The following is a 14,732-nucleotide window of genomic DNA, read 5'->3' as shown; positions in this document are numbered from 1 at the left end:
CTTAACACTGATAAGAAATAATAGACATATTTGGAAGAGGAATCAAAATTTTAAAGTTTCTTCACTGAATATATATATATACGTGTGTGTGCATACACACACACACACACACACATCTCTACTTGAATATGTTTGTCTTGCACTCTCTTTTTAATTCTGCACAGTGGGGCTAGTTCTTCCAGTGCCTCAGGTAAAACCTTGAGCAAGTGTTACAAATTTTGTCATCTTTCTCTTAGTGAATGTGTCTATAGTCCCTCACTTTATTAATTAAAATGCCCAATATTGGATCAAAATTAGAATTCCAAACTTGATTCAAAGCTAAGGCTTTTGCCTTCCCTGGTTTCAGCCTGCACCAGGTAAGAAGCCAGCAGTTGAATAAGGAGAGTGTAATCACTTCTTTCTTTCCTTATTTAGGCTCTTCCTCTGCTCCCATTGAACACCTTCCTAACTTCTGTTTCTGGTCCTTTCAGGTTTGCAAATTTTGAAAGGAAAGAGAAGAAGGAGAGAAAAAAGAAGAATCCTTCTGACTTGGTAAGTACACTCAGAGTGATCCTGCATTGTCCTGCACTGTTTGCCATTGACTCATTCTCCAATGAGTATCTATCGTATATAGGTCAGAAGACTCCCATGCCCCCAGCAAAGGGAATCTCTCATCTGCTGTTCACTAAGCAAGGGCCAAGAGTTTCTATTTTGTTTGTTACTCCTTCTGTTATTTCTTGTATCCTGGTGATACCTTCATTTTCTTTCTACTAAGGTTTTATGCCTCCCCATGAAATCCCCTGTTTGACAGGACTTGACAAACATAGCTTTTCTTTTATGTGTATGGCTCACATCAGGTCCATGAGAAGCATTTATAATCCCTATTGGGAGAATATTTTCAAGCCACCCCCCAAAAAAATAGTTACTGCTCTTTTGTTCCATGATAAAAACAGCTAACACACCTATCTTTTACTTAGACCTCCCTGATAGGAATAAAACACTAGTTTACTACGTCAGTACAGGGGGCACATATAAAGCTCTCCAAAAATCCAATTAAACCCTCTGTCCCTAGGATAGATCCTCTGATCCTCCTCTCAGTATCAACTTTTGATTCTTCAATAACTTTGATGCTGCCAAGTGGGAGTCATCCTTGACTTCTCCTTTCTCAATTTTTATTATCATATGGTTATAATATCCTATTAGTTTTTCCTTATACATTTTTCTAGATTTGGGCCACTGTTGCTCATTTTCACAGCTCCCCAAATCATCCAAACCATTATCTCCTACTAAGATCTCCTAGCACCAACTCAAAACCTTGCCAGTTGCTCTCTATCCCCTTTTCCTGCTTTCTTTTTCTCTATAGCTTATTACCCATCTATTTTTCTCTTGCCACTAAGATGTAAGCCCCATGATAGTAGGAACTATTTTGTTCACAAATTTCATCTAGCTAATAGTGCCTGGCACATAGCTGGTCTTCAGTAACTATTTGTTGAGTGAATAACTGAACCAATTTTAATTATCAATAAGTGGTTATTACTTTCTGGTCATTTTGATTAGTTTTTATGTGGAATAGTCTTATTCTTGTGAGACTCTAATAAGTCAGTTTGGTCAACTCTGGCTAATACAAATGTGTCCATTATCATGTATCCATTTAAAGCAAAACAAACCCTTGCAGGTATTCCATTATTTTAACGTAAATATTACAAAAGAGTTTGTACTAAGTGATACCTAATAACCTGAGTGGTTAGTGGTGCTATTGCAAGACATATTTCTTTACATCTACAGTCTGTAGTAATTTCCATAAATGCTAGTGACTGATGCTCTTTTTAGCATATATTTTTCATTCCTTTTAAGGTCTGTTACTAAGGTGTAATAAGTATTAGCATGATAAGATGTCCTCCTAACTGCTCAGTCTTACTTGTTAGTCATGGTATTTTTCTTACAGTGTCCAAAAAGGTCTTAGGAAAACTGGTCTGTTTCATGTTTGAGTATTTATTTCTTCATGAGCTGGTGGAGGATGGAGTTGGAGAAAGAGGCAGTGAAACTAGGAGAATGTCATCCTTTGGCTGTATTTCCAATTTCAGATAAATATACAGAGAAATTTAAAGTAGATGTGAGTTTATTTCTGAAGGAGAGACACTAGTAATACAAATTCTCACACTAAACAAAACAGTAACACAGCTGTGTGTATTGGCTTATTTAGCTGTGCTTACCATAGCACTTTGTGTATCTGCCTGTAACGCCATGTCGCACAGTGTCTGACTTTTCTCCCACACTGTGAGTTTCTCAGTTATAGACAGGCTCTCCTTCCTCTTTGTTTCACCATCAAAAAGAAGAGCCCATAGTAGCCATTATGTTAAAGTTTGTAATTATGTTTTCTTGTTATATTCCTATAAATGATTTATACTTTTTAAAATTTGCCATGATGATTTTGAAAAATCATCTGGGGATTTTCTCTTCGGAATTATCTTGTATAATATTTTGTTGCCCTAGAAACTAAGGTATTTTTATTTTACCCATTTTGCTTTTCTGTGTGTTTTTTATTTTTTTATACTAGGCATGAATTACTTTTGTAATTCAAATACAGATTTTAAAAGTCTAAAAAGCATTCTTTATTACTTCATTGTCTTAATATTTGCTCCTAAATGGCATTACACAGCAAATATTTACTGAGTGCCTAGTAGGTTTAAGGTTCGATATTATGTATTTTGAGAAGTACTAAAAGAACATATATGCTATCTTTAGCAGAACCTCTGAAAATATGGTCTGGAACTCATCTGGAATATGTTTGTGTGAGTGTGTGTGGAAGATGGGGACAGGGGCTGGGGGGACAGTTGAAGACATAAAAGAAATGCTATTCAGACCTTTTTTAATAATGTTTATCATGGTAGAAATAGTGACCCCATTGTGATCTTCTGTTACAGTTCGTATGTTATTTGGCATGTTGATGAACAAGTCCTTTTATATTTGTAGAAGTAAAATGGAAAGAAGAAAAGAGCCATCATGGTTTCTAGGCAAAATGTTTTAAACAGAGGATTTGTAGATATAACTTGTAGATGTGTGCAAGTCTCTAGAACTGGCAGATACCTTGGCATACTTTGCTTAAGAACAATACAAAACGGTCACAATCTGCTTATTCCATCTGTTGTCCGTGAGAAAATAATCCATTACACATAGTGATCAGGATTATCAGGTTACATGTTGAGGATTTTATGATGCTTTCCCATGATGTTAAGAAATGTAAAACAGGGCTTCCCTGGTGGCACAGTGGTTGAGAGTCCGCCTGCTAATGCAGGGGGCATGGGTTCGTGACCCGGTCTGGGAGGATCCCACATGCTGTGGAGCAGCTGGGCCCGTGAGCCATGGCCGCTGAGCCTGCACGTCCGGAGCCTGTGCTCCGCAATGGGAGAGACCACAGCGGTGAGAGGCCCGCATACCGCAAAAAAAAAAAAAAAAAAAACAAAGAAAGAAATGTAAAACAAATCAAGCTGAAAGAAAATATGCTTAATGAGAACTAATGTAGTGGGCAGTCAAGTCTGAGATGTTTTTAAATTGCTATTATTCTTTATGGGCCATCAGTGCAGCTTGAAATGAATTATAAGAATGGGAACGACTCCCATGGACCATTGAGCATTGAAAGCAAGGTTGACATGAGTAAACAAGTTAAATAATTAAAACACCTAAGAAAGTTGATGGTTTGGGGCTCAATAATTTGAATTAATAGCAGAAGAGTATAATTTTGGAGGGGAAGACATCATTAAAATGCCAAAGAGTGAGATTAGCTAAATTTAGTCTGGGTATTTGGTTCTGAGGATTTAGAAACCAGGGCAAATCCTAGAAATGCCAGTAAAAAAGGGGCCAATTAAACTGATCTTATAAACTGACTACAGTCATTTCAGATTAAGGGAGTTAATTATTACATCATGCTTGGCTTTAAAGCCAGCTGCCTATGAAAATGTGTACTGTTTTAAACAGCACATTTATGAAGCTTTTGTGAGAGTGGATTCTCAGTCAATTCCCCTTCTCTGTTCTGGAAGTTTATTTACTATGCTCACTGATATTGCTACTTCTTCAGAAAAGTATCATATCTCTGTGCCCATAGTAGATCAATTTGAGGTATTTCACTGTGTTTTATTTTAATCTGAAGAGAAAACATTCCTTTTTTCCTGACCTTCTCAAATACATTTTCTTCCTTGTTAAAAGTCTAAAGGCAATAGAAATTAAAGCACAACAAACTGAGAACTTACCCTGAAATTCCACTATAATACATTATTGTTTTAATAGAGAGAGAGATTTCCCTGAATCTGGAGATTTCTTAGTTTTATTTTTGCTTCTTCTGCTTTTGGTTTTCATACTCTTTCCAATTTTATGTTATGTATATGTATATATTTATATATGTGTATATATATATATGTATAAAATGATTCTGATATTTAAAAGCATTTCTTTAGTGAATCTTTGTTTTTCATTTCACTTAGTTTCCTTCATTTAATTTTTAGAATGAAATAATCTTTAATTTTGATTTGGCAGAACAATGGGTCAATTGTAAAATTATGTATTATTCTATTTTAGTATAAATGTTATTATATTGTGGGGTCACATTGTGCTTTATTTTTGTTTAACATTAAATTTCATACAACATGAATTATATATACATATATATGTTTAATGCTACTGTTTAAAAAACTTTTTTTAAATGCCTTTTAGTGTTTCTAAGTATCTCGTATTAGTCACTTAACTTTTGTTTATTAATCATATGCAATTGCTTTCAACTATTGGCTATAATTCTTAAAAAATAAAAGTAAAATACTTAAAATGAATGAGAAATCAACTATAAATTATGAGACTGAACACCTGCTATTTAAGCCAATGATAATCCCAGGTTGTGCAACCACTGTATTAATGTCTGATTGCTGCTATAACAAATTACCATTAATTTAGTGGCTTAAAACAGCACAGTTACCTTAAAGTTCTGGTAGTCAGAGGTCCTAATGAGTGAAATGGGGGCAACATCAAGGTGTTGGCAGACCTCGTTCCTTCTGGAGGCTGTAGAGGAAAATCCCTTCCTTTGCCTTTTCCAGTTTTTAGAGGTTACCCGTGCTTGGCTTTTGGCCCTCTTCCATCTCAACCTCTCTTCTGTTGTGACTTCTCCTTCTCTGACTCTAACCCTCCTGCCTTCTTCTTGTAAGAACGCTTATGATTACATTGGACCCACCTGGATAATCCAATATAATTTCTCCATCTCTACATCCTTTCATTCAATCACATCTACAAAGCCCCCTTTACCACGTAAGGTAATATATTCACAGGTTCTGGGGATTAGCCACACACTAAGTTCATTATTCTGTCTAACATAGTAACTTAAAAACTTGGTGATAGTGACCAATCAGTTTCTAGACTCAGGTTTTGCAAAACTAATTTCAGAGTCTGTCTGTTTCAGAGTCTGCCTGCCTCACCTTATCTTATTAACTGTATTTTTACTCCTAACCTCTTTCAGTGGCTGGTAACCTAGACAGCCTTGTACTATTAATTGTGTCTGGTTTTGGCTTCTTACATTTTGGGGGTCATGATGGCTAAAGTGGCAGGAAGAGACAGACACTATCGCCAAACAGTAAATCTGCACATAAATGTCACAATATAAATATGAAGGCATAGTTATGAGTCTATTCAGTTGTGGCCCAAAGAACTCCAGAGGAGACAAAAGGACCCTCAGTGTCCGTGTGATCACTGGTTTATTCGGTGTGCCCCTGATTCAGTATCTTTCCCTGCCTAATCTCTCATAGTGTGTATTTGGCCCTGTATCTCTGGTCCCCTGATTACTAGTCTCACACAGAAATCCAGATATCTCTTAACAGATTCTTATAAATTTCTTCACTTGCATAACTTGGGACAGTCATGAGTCTGTGCTGGCCCTGAGGATTATGTTTACATGCCATCACTTTAGTCACAGAATATTCCAGGGCTGCCCTACAGATGCTGCTGCACCTGACCCCTGCTTAGAGAGAAAGGCCCACCGCTGACAGTGATGGACAAATGGCAAAAACTTTTGACAGTCCATGTCCAAGGTATGTTCTGAATGACAGGTACAGCACCCACTCATTTCAGTTATTTTTGCTTTCCCAAAAAGTCCATAGTTGCTGAGGAAGCCCTGCAAACTGCAAAGAGAGAAGAGTTCAAATCTTATAAGGATATGAAGTCTATATACCTTCTCCTGGAATAATTGGAAGTGATTATCTTAATTTACAAATTCATGGACTGTGTCCACAGGAAGATACAATTTGAGGATGACTAAAGTTTATACAATAGGGCGAAGGGAAGTTGCTATTAAAAAGAAGAATACAAAATACTTCTGAAAATTTTACAAAAATATAGGATCATATCCAGTATTGGTAGAGCCTTTCTAAGAAGGACTGTACAGAAAATGAGGGGCTGTGACACACCCCATTAGTTTGACAGTCAATTTACCCCTAGATATTCATCTCCTATTTACATAAAGTTAGCACCTTGCTTTCTCAGTATATAGTAGAAACTAATAACTCTTTACCAAATACGTTCTATGATCTTCCTTATTTTTTTTCTAGAGATGCCATCCATTACACCAGCATTACACTATTGCCTGAGGGTGCTATCACTTCATGTTGCTACTAGCAGCAAAAGCAGACTCTTCCCTGCTCTTATCCCCCAAAATATACAAGCCAAAATAATTGTCAGCACCTCACCCAGAGAAATAAGCAAAGGGTGATTTCTTTAGGCACTAAGATAGCCAATGTTCACTGACATTTAAGCTAAATATTAGGCTCCACTCCCTAGCAAATGCGTACAATGTATAATTTCATGCTGACCTCAGAGTCACAGTTACTGACTGGGAGCCCTTTCAATTTCTGGGTTTCTGAAATAATTGATTATGCTGCCTCTTCACCATTCTGCTCAAGAATTGGCCATAAGTGAAGATCACGTGAAGATTAATGCAACATTAAAACACCTTAATGTAATAGGTTTTGAAGCAACCGATTTAGTATGTGTTTAATTATATAGATGAAGAAACTATTATATCACCTACTTTTTTGAAATCAATGTCTTGTATATTTTCACATACGCTTCTATAATAAAATACCTAGAAATTTTGGATAAAATGCAACAAGCATAGTTTTGAATATATAAGCTGTGCTTGTGAGATAATAAAAGAAATTCTTAAGGGCAAAAGAAAAGAAAACCAAACAAACAAGAAAAGATGATTTCTTTTATAATTGGATGTGTTTTTATGCTTTAAATGGCTTGGATAAGTTTAAAATGAAAAGCAGCTGGAAAATAATTTGTAGTTTTAGGAACAGAGCAACATTTGTCCTGAATCTATAATTTAAGAAAAAGATTTCTAGTTTCCTTTAGGCCTTAATTTCTCCTCTTTTATCCTCCTGTTTTGTAATCCTGAAGGTCTTTAAATGCAGTAATGCTTATTATCACTCCTTGATTGCAGTTCTGTGATTACTTTGTGGAAGTAGAAGCCTCATTCTATTTGCAAAGCAAGGAGGATACAGGAAGGTATCTATGTTAAGTAAGAATGAAAAAACAAAACAAAACAAAACAAAACACTCTGCTTCCTACTCAACTCTCCACTCATGCTACAGAAACTTGCAGAAGCAAAAAAAAGTGATAATAAGATCTATTTCACATGATGTGAAAGGACATTGAGTTAGAAAAAGGGGATATACTTAAACTCTTAATACACTGTTAGCTTATCTGAACAATGGGAATAAAAATATTTGAATTACCTAGCTCATAAAATTGTTATTGACGTACTACCTTGAAAGGTTTTTTATTTTTTTTTATTTTGTCCATGATATCATATGTTTACCACATGCAAGGCAAAAAGTTAATCTTTTTCATCTCACAAACACATATTCATTTAGAAATGCTTTTATCCAAAAGAATGTTGTATCTTTTCTCAGTGATCGTCCAAATCTGGTGTGCAAAAAAATCATTGAAGACCAGTTTTAAATGCCTGTCCTTCAAGTGATTTCACTTCTGGATGAGATTTAAAAACATATCCATGTATTTTTTTTTCAGAAATATACTGACTCATTTTACAGCATATTTCTGAAAGAAAATATATCTTAGGAATAAAATGTTCATGTTGATTAAAAAGATGCAAACCTCTGTTCTAATTATTTGATTCTATTTTATAAAAATTAGCACCTAGGATTCTGGCATGCCTAGATTATAATCCTGTCTTGCAAATCACTTAGGGTGAAATACAGGGTTGTGTAAAGGAGAAATATAGCTATTGTTAAAGTCATTAGCTCTAGAATCTATTGGAAAATCAATGTGCCCCGAGTAAGATGAATAAAAATGGTCTTTGTTATCATAATCTTACAGTTAGCAACAACTAATTTTTTTTTTAACTTGGATAAAATTATACAAATGCTTACTTCTAGAAGTCTTGTAGAGGTGGTATGCAATCAGATATAAGTATATATATATATATGTATATATATATATATCTTAATATAAGTACAACTTTAACATTTTTAATCCTTTATTATCAGGTGGGGATAAAGTAAGTACATTTAAGGATCACAACAGGATGTGAATATTTTGTTTTATATGTGTTTTTTTCTCCATACCATTTAGGTTTAGTTAAAGCTTGAATTATTTCAGGTCCTAAAATGTTAGGTAGTGTGATTGTAGATAATTTATTTTGCTTCTCATATCTTCTATAAATTGGATATTAGCAGCTTACCACATTAAAATTGTGTGCATGATTTCTTTTGATTATCTGTCAATTGATTTAAATGAATTTGGGATAATAAGTGGTAAGAAAAACATTAGCGGCTGTTTTGTAATGCTACCTGCCTACCCTAGGGACACCAGGAATAAAAGAAGAAAGAAATGGTTAGGAAAAGGTCAACTTCCTTGTTGACGTACCAGTCAAACCCAGATGACATTGACCAATAGGAAGACATTGGAAATTCATGATCTATGGAATGATTTAAATAGGTTACCTCTGGTTAGTCAAGGTTGTAAATGGTAAACAAACTTAAACTTTAAACATTTATGGGGCATGATTCACTGAGAGATGTTGGTGTCAACTTTATAATTATCAGAGTATATAATGGATATACTTTATAACTTAAATAGCTTTCTTTGTGGAAATGATTCCCTGCTTACATTGCTTGGAGATTTCATCTGTCAACTCTGGACCAAGATGTGTCCCAGTATGGCAAGAAAGAACATAGGGAGCTGCACTGGTGATCTCAGATTTCTTTGTGCTTTGTTGGCTAATCTGTGGGTTTTGAGTCTTTGTTTATTCCGTATTGAACTCTCCATTTTGACTGATGCTAAATTATCTTATTTTCCCAAATATTTTCAACTCTACCCAGCTGTTTCACTATGAAGTAAAAAAGGGTATCTAATGTGAAATACATCTGCTTTTCTCTCCCTATAAATGTCTATATATTAATGTTTCATTCTTTCTCATATGACCATAGTATTTATTCATTTATTCAATTAAAAATTTGAGTCACTCATGGTATTGGGAGTTGAAGTTATAATGGCAAAGAATACAGATTCTTTGCCTGACAGCATAGGGTTATAGTCTAGGAAGCAAGATGAATTACTGTAATATAATAATTCATAAAGTATCTGCAATTTGCTATCCTCTGACCTAATATAGGGAGTTAGGAACATTTTCCTTAATGAAGTATCATCTAAAGCAAGACCTGAATATCAAAGAGGAGAAGAAGATGAAAAAGATGGTTACAGGCCAAGAGAACAACATGAATGAAGGCCCTCAGGACACTGAAGAACTGAAGGCAGGTCACACAGCTGAAGTGTAGGACCTGATAGGGTGATGAAGTGGAGTGCTAGGCTGGCGCTAGGCAATGGAAGTCCATGCAGGCCATCTTAAAGGACTATGACCTTTCACCTAAGAGAGAGAGAGAACACCATGGAAGGGAGTTTACATTGTTGTAGATGAAACATCACCATCTTTTTTTTTTCCAGATTCAAAATGTTACCTGTATTTTTATACTAATTCCCTCCTGCTATCTTTAAGATCAGTCATCTCCTCTTTCATTTTTATCTTCAAATCCTGCTTACCTGTAACCAACTTTCCCTTCCAAATACCCCCAGGCATAACTAGACTGTAGAATTGTTTTTCTTCACTGTATTAGTGTTTTTACAAACCATTTGCTGAGTACTAAGTATTGTATCAGGCATTGAATGTATTTCCGAAGGGTCATCTGTGATTAAAGCTTCAGCTTATTTGTAATCAGCTACTCACTCCACAGGGTTATCAACATCCAACAACATGATTCTTCCTTTAGTAAATATTTATCGGGTGACTACTAGGTGTGAAATGGGAAATATGGATGAGGTGAAAAACAGACAAGGTCAGTGGCCCTCAAAAAACTTAGAGGTGTTGGAAGTTCAGGTACAGGAGAAGAGATACAGATAAGAAAGCAAGTAAATATATGCTAATTGCACATTATAATATCTGCTGGAAAATTGATTTTAAACTATACAGTAGTTTACATTTGTTCATTAATTTATTTATTAGTTCAACAAATGTCTGTATGGCATCTGCTCTCTGAGTTTACTGTGTTCAGTAGGAAACATCAGTAAGAGAGAGTGTCCTGATCTTAAAGAGCTCACATTGTCAGGGGGGCAAATAAATGAACTAATAAGCTGCTTTACAATGTAATAGGTGATAGAACAGAGATGGGAGTAAGCCACTAGAAGAGGAGACTCAATATACTTAGGGCAGTAGAGGCAGGATTCCATAGAGGAGGTGAATATAGGGAGCTGAATTTTTAAAGTAAAAAGAGTAAAAGCCTATAAAAGATGTGGTGCAGGCTTTAATAGCTGAAAGGTTAGCATGAATACATGGGTAAGTGAAGAAGATTTCGGCATGTGATCTGGTGAGACTGGTTTAGTGGCTGGGACAAAGAACAATTGAGTGGTGGGGAGACAGAGGGCTAGTGGACACAAGAGAAATATTCATGATCTCATGTAGCCCTATATTCCAAGTTAGTGTTATTATTATTATTACATTTTATCAGGATTAAGGCATTAGCCTTAAATCAGCTATTCAGCTCAGTTAGATTATCAAATAAATTAACTAAATAAATTTATAGTATAATTATTTATCCCATTACCTTTCACAGTGAAATCAAGTCTACAATTCAGCAACCAATTAAATCGGATTAGTCTTTTCAGGGGAGACATAACCACATTTTTCTTTATCCTTGGAATTAATGAAACTTCCCATTCAACAATATGTATTTCATCACCAAACTCAAATTCCCACTGGTCAGCAAGCTATTAATATTTGAATATTTATGATGATGTTGAAGTATAGTCAGTGACTGTGTTTTCTGTGATAAAAGTAACAGTAAGAACAACCATTTCTTTTTTGTTGTGTTAGTTTCTGATTTATAACAAAGTGAACCAGCTATACATATACATATATCCCCATATCTCCTCCCTCTTGTGTCTCCCTCCCACCCTCCCTATCCCACCCCTCTAGGTGGTCACAAAGCACCGAGCTGATCTTCCTGTGCTATGTGGCTGCTTCCCACTAGCTATTTTACATTTGTTAGTGTATATATGTCCATGCCACTCTCTCACTTTGTCCCAGCTTACCCTTCACCCTCCCCGTGTCCTCAAGTCCATTCTCTATGTCTGCGTCTTTATTCCTGTCCTGTCCCTAGGTTCTTCAGAACTTTTTTTTTTTAAGATTCCATATATATGTGTTAGCATACAGTATTTGTTTTTCTCTTTCTGACTTACTTCACTCTGTATGACAAACTCTAGGTCCATCCACCTCACTACAAATAACTCAATTTCATTTCTTTTTATGGCTGAGTAATATTCCATTGTATATATGTGCCACATCTTCTTTATCCATTCACCTGTTTATGGACACTTAGGTGGCTTCCATGTCCTGGCTATTGTAAACAGGGCTGCAATGAACATTGTGGTGCATGACTCTTTTTGAATTATGGTTTTCTTAGGGTATATGCCCAGTAAAGGGATTGCTGGGTCATATGGTAGTCCTATTTTTAGTTTTCTAAGGAACCTCCATACTGTTCTCCATAGTGGCCGTATCAATTTACATTCCCACCAACAGTGCAAGAGGGTTCCCTCTTCTCCACACTCTCTGTAGCATTTATTGTTTGTAGATTTTTTTTTTTTTTTTTTTTTTTTTTTTTGTGGTATGCGGGCCTCTCACTGCTGTGGCCTCTCCCGTTGCGGAGCACAGGCTCTGGACGCGCAGGCTCAGCAGCCATGGCTCACGGGCCCAGCCGCTCCGCGGCATGTGGGATCTTCCCGGACCTGGGCACGAACCCGTGTCCCCTGCATTGGCAGGCGGACTCTCAACCACTGCGCCACCAGGGAAGCCCTGTTTGTAGATTTTTTGATGATGGCCATTCTGACCCGTGTGAGGCGACACCTCATTGTAGTTTTGATTTGCATTTCTCTAATGATTAGTGATGTTGAGCATTCTTTCATGTGTGTGTTGGCCATCTGTATATCTTCTTTGGAGAAATGTCTATTTAGGTCTTCTGCCCATTTTTGGATTGGGTTGTTTCTTTGATATTGAGCTGCATGAACTGCTTGTAAATTTTGGAGATTAATCCTTTGTCAGTTGCTTCATTTGCAAATATTGTCTCCCATTCTGAGCATTGTCTTTTTGTCTTGTTTATGGTTTCCTTTGCTGTGCAAAAGCTTTTAAGTTTCATTAGGTCCCAGTTGTTTATTTTTGTTTTTATTTCCATTTCTCTAGGAGGTGGGTCAAAAAGGATCTTGCTGTGATTTATGTCATAGAGTAAGAACAACCATTTCTTACGTATTATAAGTTTGCTGCCTACTACCAGGACCCTTAGGGGAAAAATTCCATTCAAGCAAATCAAATTGATAAATGTGTATCTAGCCACACCATTGGCATTCATCATTTCAAAGTTATAATATCATTTACTTTCTATGATAGAAGTGCAGTTATTGTTATAGATCATCACAAGATCAATGTCATGAGCTTCAAAAATATATGTCTCTTTCGGCTTCAAATTAATCTAGCAGGAGTCTGGTATTACTTCAGTGTATTAATATGAAAATATGTCCATGAATATTCATTCATGAGCATCAGCTTCTCAATTTAGACAGTTAGCTTTTTAGTATAGTTTCTTTCATTTTATTTGGCCAATATCCATTATTACTTTGCATTTACAAAGCAGCTTTCCTCTAAGGAATCTAAAGTACTATAGTTTAATTGTCCAAAAGACATGGTGTCAGGGTAGAGGAAAGGGAGGTAGAAAAATGTGTTTCCTGATTGTCTTAGGGAGTTGGGAGATACTTAATTTTAATTCTGGCTTTAAGCCCAGACAGTGAGTCTGTGTCTACACAAGTGAGGTTGTATGTGAGATTTCTAAATTTTGCATGTACATAAAGTCCCATTTCAAGAAATTCACATTATTCTACTTAAGCCAGTGGTTCTCAACCTGGGGCAATGTTTCCCTTCTCTCCATCCACCCAACCCTGGAGAAATTGGGCAATGTCCAGAGATATTGCTGGGTTGGGGAGGAGTGTGCTGTTATCTTGTGGATAGAGGCCAAGGATGCTGCTAAAATCCTGCAGTGCACAGAATAGCCCCCTACAAAAAGAATTATCCAACCCAAAATTTTAGTGCTGAGATCAGAAACCATGATAAGCCATAATACTGCATATAAACTCAATTTCTTTGTTATTTACTGAAAAAGTCTAACACCAAATAATCATGGCAGGTGCCAAATATAATTCTGATTTTACTGAAATATCATTTGTAATAGGGAGAATTTCCAGGCATGGTATAACTTGTATCCTTAATTCATGTCAAAAATAAAATCAGTTTGGACCCTAGATTCCTGCCAAGTATCTAAAGTAATAAAGGAACTCTTTTCTGATTCCCATTTTATCTGGAGTATCTGAAACCCTCCCTACCTTTTTCTGGAGTCAAGGTAGGTTTCTAACTGATGTTCCCAAAGTTAACCCATACAGGTACTAGGAGGATCTCTTCTTTCCAGTGAAGGAGATTGACTCCAATTATTGTCACTCTCCCTGCCCAAAGAAATCCAGTGCTTTCCTTAAAACCTCCAAGAAGAGAAGTGCACTATAACTGAAGGTTTTATAGGAAAGAATATTAGCCCAGAAATATACACAAAGTAATCATTTCAACTATAGAACTTTCTGTTCAATTTTCACCTCTGTCATTGTTAGCAGAATGTGGTAATCAACCAGTAACATGGCTGAGAGTACCTTAAATCTTTTAGTACTCTAAATATAGTACAGTAAAATATGATGCAATAACTTCATAAAGCATAATTTACATTTTTACTGTTGTCCTTATCTTGCTAAGGCACTTTGCAGTTTCCTCAAAATTTCCCCACTCTTGGGGTTGGTTACCATATATCAACATGATCACCGAAATGAGAAGTTTTAGAGAGTACAACAGGGCACATTAATTAGTACTCTGCCAATTGGGTATGAATCAGAACTGTTTTGGGCATACTCTGACATTTGATTATGCCAACTACAGATACCTCAAGTCATTTACCGTTGGCATCTGTGATTTTATTCCTCTTCCTCTGAGATCACTCTTGCTGATATCAGAGTTTCCTAAACTATTCTGGCCTATGTGCTGAGAGCTGAGAAAAATTTCTATTTTTCTCTGGATGCCATTACAGAATCCACTAGGCACTCACTGTTTCTAAACATTATCA

General features: G+C 36.0%; 1 long non-coding RNA gene across 1 annotated transcript in view; it reads left to right on the top strand.

Annotated features, from left to right (window-relative positions):
* Positions 1-475: 475 nt before the first annotated feature.
* LOC132433266 (uncharacterized) overlaps positions 476-14,732 on the top strand; it is a 102,857-nt gene continuing 88,600 nt past the window's right edge. Inside the window, exon 1 of the long non-coding RNA XR_009521102.1 lies at positions 476-531. This is a non-coding gene — a long non-coding RNA (uncharacterized lncRNA). The remainder of the gene's footprint in view (positions 532-14,732) is intronic.

This window comes from Delphinus delphis, chromosome 11 (assembly GCF_949987515.2).
Source record: "Delphinus delphis chromosome 11, mDelDel1.2, whole genome shotgun sequence".
Taxonomy (NCBI): domain Eukaryota; kingdom Metazoa; phylum Chordata; class Mammalia; order Artiodactyla; family Delphinidae; genus Delphinus; species Delphinus delphis.
The sequence above is the reverse complement of the archived record's forward strand: the minus strand, read 5'-3'. Positions and strand labels throughout refer to the sequence as shown.